Source organism: Tenrec ecaudatus, chromosome 9 (genome assembly GCF_050624435.1).
Source record: "Tenrec ecaudatus isolate mTenEca1 chromosome 9, mTenEca1.hap1, whole genome shotgun sequence".
NCBI lineage: Eukaryota > Metazoa > Chordata > Mammalia > Afrosoricida > Tenrecidae > Tenrec > Tenrec ecaudatus.
Genome location: NC_134538.1, coordinates 64518036 through 64526800, shown reverse-complemented (window position 1 = coordinate 64526800; position 8765 = coordinate 64518036). Strand labels below are relative to the sequence as shown.

General features: G+C 42.0%; 1 pseudogene; it reads right to left on the bottom strand.

The window, feature by feature from the left end:
- Positions 1-5066: 5066 nt before the first annotated feature.
- Positions 5067-5703, bottom strand: LOC142455996 (large ribosomal subunit protein eL18-like; annotated as a pseudogene).
- Positions 5704-8765: the final 3062 nt, after the last annotated feature.

Genomic DNA, 8765 nt, shown 5'->3' with positions numbered 1-8765 from the left:
CCTCAAAGCCACAAGGCAGGATATTATTAATATGAAAGAGTAAGAAGTCATAAAATGAACCAAATAGAAATATAAAATATATAGGAGTTGAAGTAAGAAACACAATTCAATGTGATTCCAATTGAAATTCCAGATGGGCTTTTTATAAAGAATTTGCTAGGTTGAGTATAAAATGAAAAATAAAGTTAACTTTGCAGTTGGAAGGAGATTTGAAAGAGAAAACCTGTTCTCCCTAATAGTGAGAGAAACCACAAACCCTTTGCAATCGAAACAACACAGGACTGCTACAAAGCAAGCAGACCGAATGAGAACCTGGCAAGAGATCCTTGTGTGGAGAGACATGAATCGATCACGAAGAAGGAAAATCATGAAATGAGCAAAGAAGAAGGTGATTACAGAGAAAAATAACCTGGGTGCTAACCCCAAATCCTATGCAAATGTGACCTTCAGAATGATAGAAGATCTAAAGGTGGAAGATGAAACAAAATGTTTATAGGAGTCATCATTTCTGAAATATACTTCAGCTCAGGGTGATTATTAATTTTCATGGTAATTGCCTCTTTGACAGCGGGGTGATTTGTAAGAGTGCTTTTCTGTGTTCTAAGAGATTTCCTCGTTATCGTCCAGAGCCCTCGTGCAATGCCTCACTGGCTTCCCCTCTGCTTCTGGAACTCCAGTCGTGCTCAGTGGAGACACGTTGGCTTTGTGCTTCATGACTCTGCCACTTTGCAGGGTTTGGACGGTTTATCCTCCTGCCTGCCCATTCGTGAATTGGACTGTTTTCTCTTGACCTGTCTTTGAATTCACTAATTATTTGTTCCTCCAGTTGTTTATTTGGAAATTACACATTTTTAATACTTGAATGTCCAGCTGAATCTTTAAGATACATTTTAAAATGGTATTAAAATACATAATGTTTGCCACTTTTATCCATCCTTCCCTGTATATCGCTTATCATATTAATCACAATCATGTTGAAGGATTTGCAGGACAGTAATGAGGCCAGCAAGGCTCCCAGACACATTTCTCAATGTTTTGCAAATTTGCACCCAAGCCACCTCATTCAGCTCATCCCAATCTCGCCTTTGTGCACCTGCCTTCCTCTGGAGCACACTTGTGGATCCTAGCATGTGATCTTTCGGGCCCCTCAGCTTTATACCTTAGTTATCTGTGGAGGTCCTTTGACTCTAGTTGAACCAGAACTTTAACATTCCCGCACTGTGTGACCGATAAAATCTCTGTCCAGGTTTTAGGCTCTCAATCAAGCTTTCTGGAATCCCATCTTGGGAATGCACGGCTTAAGAGCTGGCCGAGCATCAGTGCCATGCTTCCCACCAGCTTCTTTAGTTCCTCTTCTGGAGTTTCCTCTTTCCCAATGGCTTGTCATTCAGATCTCAGCCCCGTCAACAACCTTAAATTTTCGTCGTCGTTTCTGTCTTTGCTCTCCAGTGCTTGGGCTCACGTTCCTGCAACATGGTTTTAAAAATATCCCTACGGGAAAGTCCAGGTAAATTATGAACTCACCTCAGGTGCTTCTTATTTCCCAAGGTCTGTGGCCATTGTTGGTTTCTGTCCAACACCTGTGAGCAGTTGTTTCAGTTCTTAAAAGGATGGATCGCTGCTGGTAGCAGCCCAACAAAGACAGGCACCTGGAGAGGCCCCTTTAACCACAATGCTGAAACATAAATCATAGAATAAGTTAATGTGGCTTGATATCTAAAATTTAAGGATTTCTGTTTATTGAAAGACAGTTGCGTGTGGGAAGGTACTGGAAGTGGGGGGTCGGAGGACAGAAGAATACATCAATGGAAAAAAGAAGAGAAGAACCTTGCTTCGACCAGCGATAGTTTACCATGAACTCAAAGTATTGCACCTGCTTGGTGCTGAAAAACATATAAAAGGCATTCTTATCTGAGACAAACGAAGATGACAATGTGTGTTAGTCCAGGTTGACTAGAGAAACAAATCCAGGGAGACTCATGCGTGTATAAGAAAGAGCTTTATACAAGAGCAATTGAATATTGAGGAAACATCCCAGCCCAGTCCAGATCAAGTCCATAAGTCCAATATTAGCCCATATGTCTGATACCAATCTATAAATTCCTCTTCAGACTCACATAATACATGCAATTATACCAGATACAGGAAGATCGCTAGTCAGTGGGTGGAAAGTCTTGTGGATCCAGTGGCAGTGGAAGCATCTCAGCACTGGCAGCAGTCTCCACATGTCTCCTCCAGCTCCTGGGCTCCAGCGTACTTCCACGTGTCTTCTCAAAAGCAATGTCTAGCAGGAGTGAGCGTGTGTCCATCTCCAGAAAGATATTTATCTCCTTAGTGCCTCCAAATGAGGGCATCCAACTGTGACCTGATTGACCGGCAAAGCTCCAGCCCTTCACTCTTAAGTCTCAAACTGACAAGACTTTGTAACTACCACACCCTTGGAAATGGAGAACAATACATGCTTGGAAGGGTGCCAAACAGTCTTCTTCCTGCTTTATAAGCAGTACCCACAGGTGAGCGAGCAATGACTGGCTATCCTTTGGTTGACTCCTTCTCTCACCCTATAATGCCTGAATTTTTAATTTCAGGGAAAAAAGTATTTGTTTTTATTCTTTACTTTCATAGTTATCAATATATATAACAAACAATATATATATTAAAAAATAAAATATGCAATGTTTTTAAAATGTAACCAAATTTTCACATTCGTCCTTGGATGCATATAAGAAATATTATAATTAAAAGTTATAATGAGAGTGGCAGGCCTGGTGGGAAATGATCAAGGGTAAGGTTGCTTAGAGAAGAGGTATACTCTAGCCCAGGTGGCAATGAAGCATGGTAGTAGGGCAGGAGGAAGGTCAAGGGAGATGGAGGAAAGAGCTAGGAGTCAAAGCGCATTCATGGAGGTCTAGACAAAGACATGTACATGCAAATATATATAGGAGGTTGGGGAAATAGATCTTTGTGTCTATATTTATAGGTCAAGTATTAAGGTGGCGGAAGGACCTTGGGCCTCTACTCAAACACTCCCTCTATGCATGAATACCTTCTTTTATTAAATTGGAACTCTATGATGCTCACTCTCCCGACACAACAGCTGGAGCCAAAATGGGTGAACAAGTAAATGTGGTGAAGAAAGCTGATGGTGCCCGGCTATCAAAAGAGATAGTGACTGGGGTCTTAAAGGCTTGAAGATAAACAAGCGGCCATCTAGCTCAGAAGCAACAAAGTCCACATGGAAGAACACACCAGCCTGTGGGATCGAGTGGTCCCAAAGGGATCAGTTACCAGGCATCAAAGAACAAAAAATCATATCATTGCCTGCACACCTCCATGATAGGATCGCTGAAGACAAATGGGTGCACAAGCAAATGTGGTGAAGAAAGCTGATGGTGCCCGGCTATCAAAAGAGATAGTGTTTGGGGTCTTAAAGGCTTGAAGGTGAACAAGCGGCCATCTCGCTCAGAAACAAATAAGCCCACATGGAAGAAGCACACCGGCCAGTGCGATCACGAGGTGCCCAAGGGACCAGATATAAGGCATCATGCAAAAAAAAAAAAAGATATAAGTGTGTGTATGTATGTGTATATATGTGTTTATGTATATATGTATGCGTATATATATATTATATTAAATGAAGGGGGAAGTGCAGAGTGGAGACCCAAGGCCCAAGTGTCGGCCAATGGAGATCCCCTCATAGAGGGGCTTAGGAAAGGAGATGGGTTAATTAGGGTGTGAGGTAGTATCGATGAAGAACACAGCTTTCCCCCAGATCCTGGATGCTTCCTCCCCCCAACTATCATGATCCGAATTCTACCTTGCAGGGCTGGATAGGACAGAGGCTGTGCACTGGTACATATGAGGGTTGGAGATACAGGGAATCCAGGGTGGATGATACCTCCAGGACCAAGGGCGTGAGGGACGATGCTGGGAGAGTGGAGGGTGAGTGGGTTGGAAAGGGGGAACTGATTACAAGGAGCCACATGTGACCTCTTCCCTGGGAGAGGGACAGCAGAGAAGGGGGGAAGGGAGACCCCGAATAGGGCAAGATATGACAAAATAACGAGGTATAAATTACCAAGGGCATATGAGGGAGGGGGGAAAAGGGAGGGAGGGGGGGGGGAAAAAAAGAGGACCTGATGCAAGGGGCTTAAGTGAAGAGCAAATGCCTTGAGAATGATTGGGACAGGGAATGTATGGGTGTGCTTTATACAATTGATGTATGTGTATGTATGGATTGTGGTAAGAGTTGTTGGAGTCCCTAATAAAATGTAAATGAAGAAAAGAGGAGAAAAAAATGATTAGGGCAAAGACTGTACAGATGTGCTTTATACAATTGATGTATGTATATGTATGAACTGTGAAAAGAATTGTATCAGCCCCAATAATTTGTTAAAAAATAAAAAATAATTAAAAAAAAAGTTATAATGAAATGTTATGAAAATGTCACGCTCGGCATTATAGGGCTAGCTCCTTGAATAAGCAGCTTCATCGTGGGCAGAGACAGGGAAGAAGAGCAGATGTTACCGTCTATAGACTGACTCCCAAATCAATGTCTTGGAGGTGGAAGAATGGCTGCACTATTTCTTTTTGGCAGAAGCCCCGAACCTTATGGAGGAAAAGCAAAACATCACCCTCTTTATTTTTGTTTCATTAAGCATGAGCCAAGACTTTGCTACCTTTCCCCCCAGAGTGCCATCTGACATATAATTAGTGCCGATTTCTCTCGGACTATAACTTCAGGTGGTCTGCTTGTCTTGTTTTCGGTCTCATTTTATGATTTCCACTTCACTCGTGTCATGGATATTTTAAGGAGCCTTCAAGAGGGGATACACTGGAGACTACTAGCTAGTTGCCCTATTAAAACATGCCCTTATGAGATCATTTATTCTGATTTTGAAGAATTTCATTTTTGAAATCTACTCACACCTGTTATCTTCCCTTGCAGTCTCACAACATAAAACCTCTGATTCCTTTTTCTTTCAGATTTCTCGGAAATTTCAAATATGCTTAAATATACTTTTAAAAAAGTGAAGGGACTCTTTTAAAGAATTACTTGTGTGGGATCAAGACGACAATAATAATTCTTCTTCCCCCCCCCCCCCCCCCCGCTCTGCACATCCAGGACAGGTGCTGGGGTAGTTTTTGTAGCTGCGACTGGCCTGTCAGCCTCTGGCACACTCAGTCTTCCAGCCCTGGGGGCAGACGTAACAGTTTGACGTGACTGTGGCGAGGTCCCTGGGCCTTGCGGAAATGCCTGTCCACCTCTCAGCCCCCGTGTGGACCAGACTGCAGGACAGTGATGCCGGCATAGGGGGAGTTCAGTGCTAGCTAGTCCAAAGTGAGGATCTGGCCCCCAGTCTTGAGGATGAGGTTCCAGGTCAGGCTGCTCATGTGCAGGGTGCAAGCCTTCTGCGTGGGCACCTCCTGTACCCGGGCGTCATCAGTTGTGGTCCCCATGACCACAGTTGTCTTGTTTTCTCAGAAAGGAAGGTTCGTCTTGCAGATCATCTGAGAGAGGTCCAGGGGCAGCCTGTGGGTGCAGCTCATGAACAACCTCTTCAGCACAACCTAGTTGAAGATGGAGTTGGTCTGCCTGCCAGAAACCTGTACCGCTTGACCAGGAGGTGCAGGTAGATGTTCTGGCCCTTGAGTTCCTTCAGTGAACCTTCGGTTCTTGCTGTGGCGGATATCCACTCCCATGAAGGCACCCCCCCGCCCCCGCTCCGCCTGGTCCTGAAAGAGGGTGACGACAATAATTCGCAACACAGAAGAGAGTTTTGAAGAGTCTGGGATGATGGCGGTGAACCAAAATGGGCTGAGTGAGAATGGTGACACAAGGGAAACACCTGATAATTGTTGTATGTGAGAATTGTATGTGTAAGCACTGTGCAGTAGCTGGATGGTTTGTTATGTATGTTTTCACACACACACAGAGCAAGGGAGGATTTGACAACACAACAAAGTATACAAAACATGTAGAAATTATCCAACTAAGAAAAGGACCCTAATAATTACTAAGGCTTGCGTATAGATTTGTCTAAATAGACTGCCCTTGTTGTTCAAACAATGGGCGCAGACACAGGAACAATTGTGAGACTGGTGCAGGACCCAGCGGTGTTGCCTTCCATTGTGGGTAGGGTTATGATGGGTCAGAACCGATGGCACAGCAGCTGCTCACCACTACAACAAAGGCATTGATGGATCCTAAGATACATAGAGGCTCTGGTGGAATAGGGGGTCTAGGTGTTGTGCTGACAACTGCAAGGTCAGCAGTTTGAAACCACCAAATGATTCTTGAGAGAAGATGACAGCTTTCTGCTCCTGACGGAGCATTTGCAGCCTCAGAAACTCACAAGGGCAGGTCTACTCTGCCCTGTAGGGTCACCATGAGTCACCGTGAGTTGGAATCAACTAGTTGGCTTTAAAATGTGTGTATTATATGAGTAATGTTTCAATAAAAACCTAATAAAATGTAAAATGTTATTCCCAAATTTATCTACATTAGCATAATTCAATTCCCCAGACATTTTAAAATATGAAATGGAGGAGGAGAGCTTATCCTACCAAATTTGAAATAGTAAAATTTTATAAAAATAGCTGGTTCACTAAATCATAATGACCCATGAACAAACTTTAAATACATAAGAATTTTGCACATTGTAAAGGTGTAATTACAGGTCAGTGGGGCGGGGGAGGGGGAAGAAGATCATGTATGCATGGTACTTAGAAGATATTTAGTATTTTAGAAAAAAATTAAATAACTGGCTACCTTGTACCTTATGCAGAATGAATAAATAATAAAAATTCACAAGAGTATCTGTTTTAATAAAAAGGTGAAACTAATGGAAAAGATGCACAAAGTATGGATTGCTATATGTTAAATAGGAAAAAAACTAAATGCAAGTAATAGGTTAAATGTTAACCTTCATATTACAAAAGGAGCTTTTGTAAACTGTTAATAAATAAGCAAAGTCAAATACAAAGTAGAGTACTAAAAGGCACTTAATAAAAAAGTAAAGGTAAATATCCAGTAAATGTATAAAAATATTCTCCACCTTCTTCAGAGTCATGGACATTTCAAATTAATGTAGAAACCAGTTGTCATTTACAAGCATCAAGTTGTGAAAATAGAGCTGCCATTTGACCCAGCAATTGCCCTTGCCAGGAGACTTGAAGGCATCAACATGAACAGACATGTGTGTCCCAATGTGCATGGTAGCATTATGCGCAATAGCTAAGGGGGCGGGACAACCCAAACGTCGATCAACAGAATGGGGTATGTACAATGGGATATCACTCATATGTAAAAAGAAACAAAGTCCGGACACATGCAACCACATGCATGTGCCTTGAAAACATTGTGTTGAGTGAAGTAAGTTAATTGAAAAATGATAAAATCATGATTTTACCAATATGAAAGTTGAAAAATTGTCAACTATCTAGAGGTCAGGTTTAAGCATGGTTACAAGGAGTGAATAGGAAAAGGGAAATCTTTATTGAATTATCATTCAATTTTTGTTTATTGGAATTGCAAAGATGGTAATGGGTATTGGTGATAGTTGCAAAACCGATCAATATAGTTTTATTGAACTGTACAAGTGACACATGCTGACATAATAAATACTATGGTACCTATAGTTTTATGACAATAAAGTGTGAACACCAGTCACTGGCTGGGATAAGGGAGAAAAGAGGATTTTCATTGTTGTTGGAAGCATAAATTATATTTGCCCATTTTGGAAATGATGACAACATTGATTATAATTAAAAGTATCTATACCTATATTTCTTTCTACTAAGTATTTTGACTTGGGAATATAACTGACAGAAATTTAAACTTGAGCATGAAGATAATATGGAACAAAGATGTTGATTTCTGATTTATTTGTAATGATAAAAATCTTGAAAAGAGTACAGACACTCTTCAGTAGAAAAGGGCTGGATAAATACCAGCATATCAGCAAAATAGAACAAACCAGACTTTCATTAACTTACTTGGAGGATTTTACATGGTACAGGGTTGAGAGACTTGGTGGGGGGAGTAGGGGAAGACAGGAAATTCTCTCAAGTAAGAGGGTACTAAGAAGTTGCAGATGGAAAAAGTACAGCGAAGGGAGAAGACAGATTTATTCCAAATATGAATCGTGTATGTATTCATCCAGCCTTGAGACTGGGGTGGGAAGTTAGAACTGGTAGTGCAGCAAAGGGGAAAAGATGATTTCAATTTCAAATATACTTATTAATCTTAATCCAAAACAGGGGTAGGGTGGGAAATTCCACCTGGAAGTGATAGGGCAAAGGGGGCAGCAGGTTGCATGTTGTAAGCCCAGTCATTCATCTGGGATCAAAGCTGGACTTGAGTGGGAATCTGTTGCTTGGGAGGAGGGCCAGGGGTACAAAACACGGGGACACCGAGGTGTCAGGACCATGTTCTGTATTTTATTTATATGCCTATGAGCTGAGCAAGATCTTCCTAACTTCACACCGTCACAAAGCATTAGAGATCGACATTTACGTAACCCAGAGAGGCTTTTGTTCGAGTCTCAAGAAAATTTTCCTCACTCCTGTGACTTCTAGTATACCAGGAGCCCCAAGTCAGCGACACGGAACCAAGTGCCATAGAGTCTTTCCCGATGCATGACAGTCTCATGTGTGCTCATTTGTGACAGACAGTAGATCTGGTGACCGCTAGGGTTTTCAGTGTCTAATGTTTCATAAGTAGAACACCAGACCTTTCTTCTGAGGCACCTCTGGGTAGACTA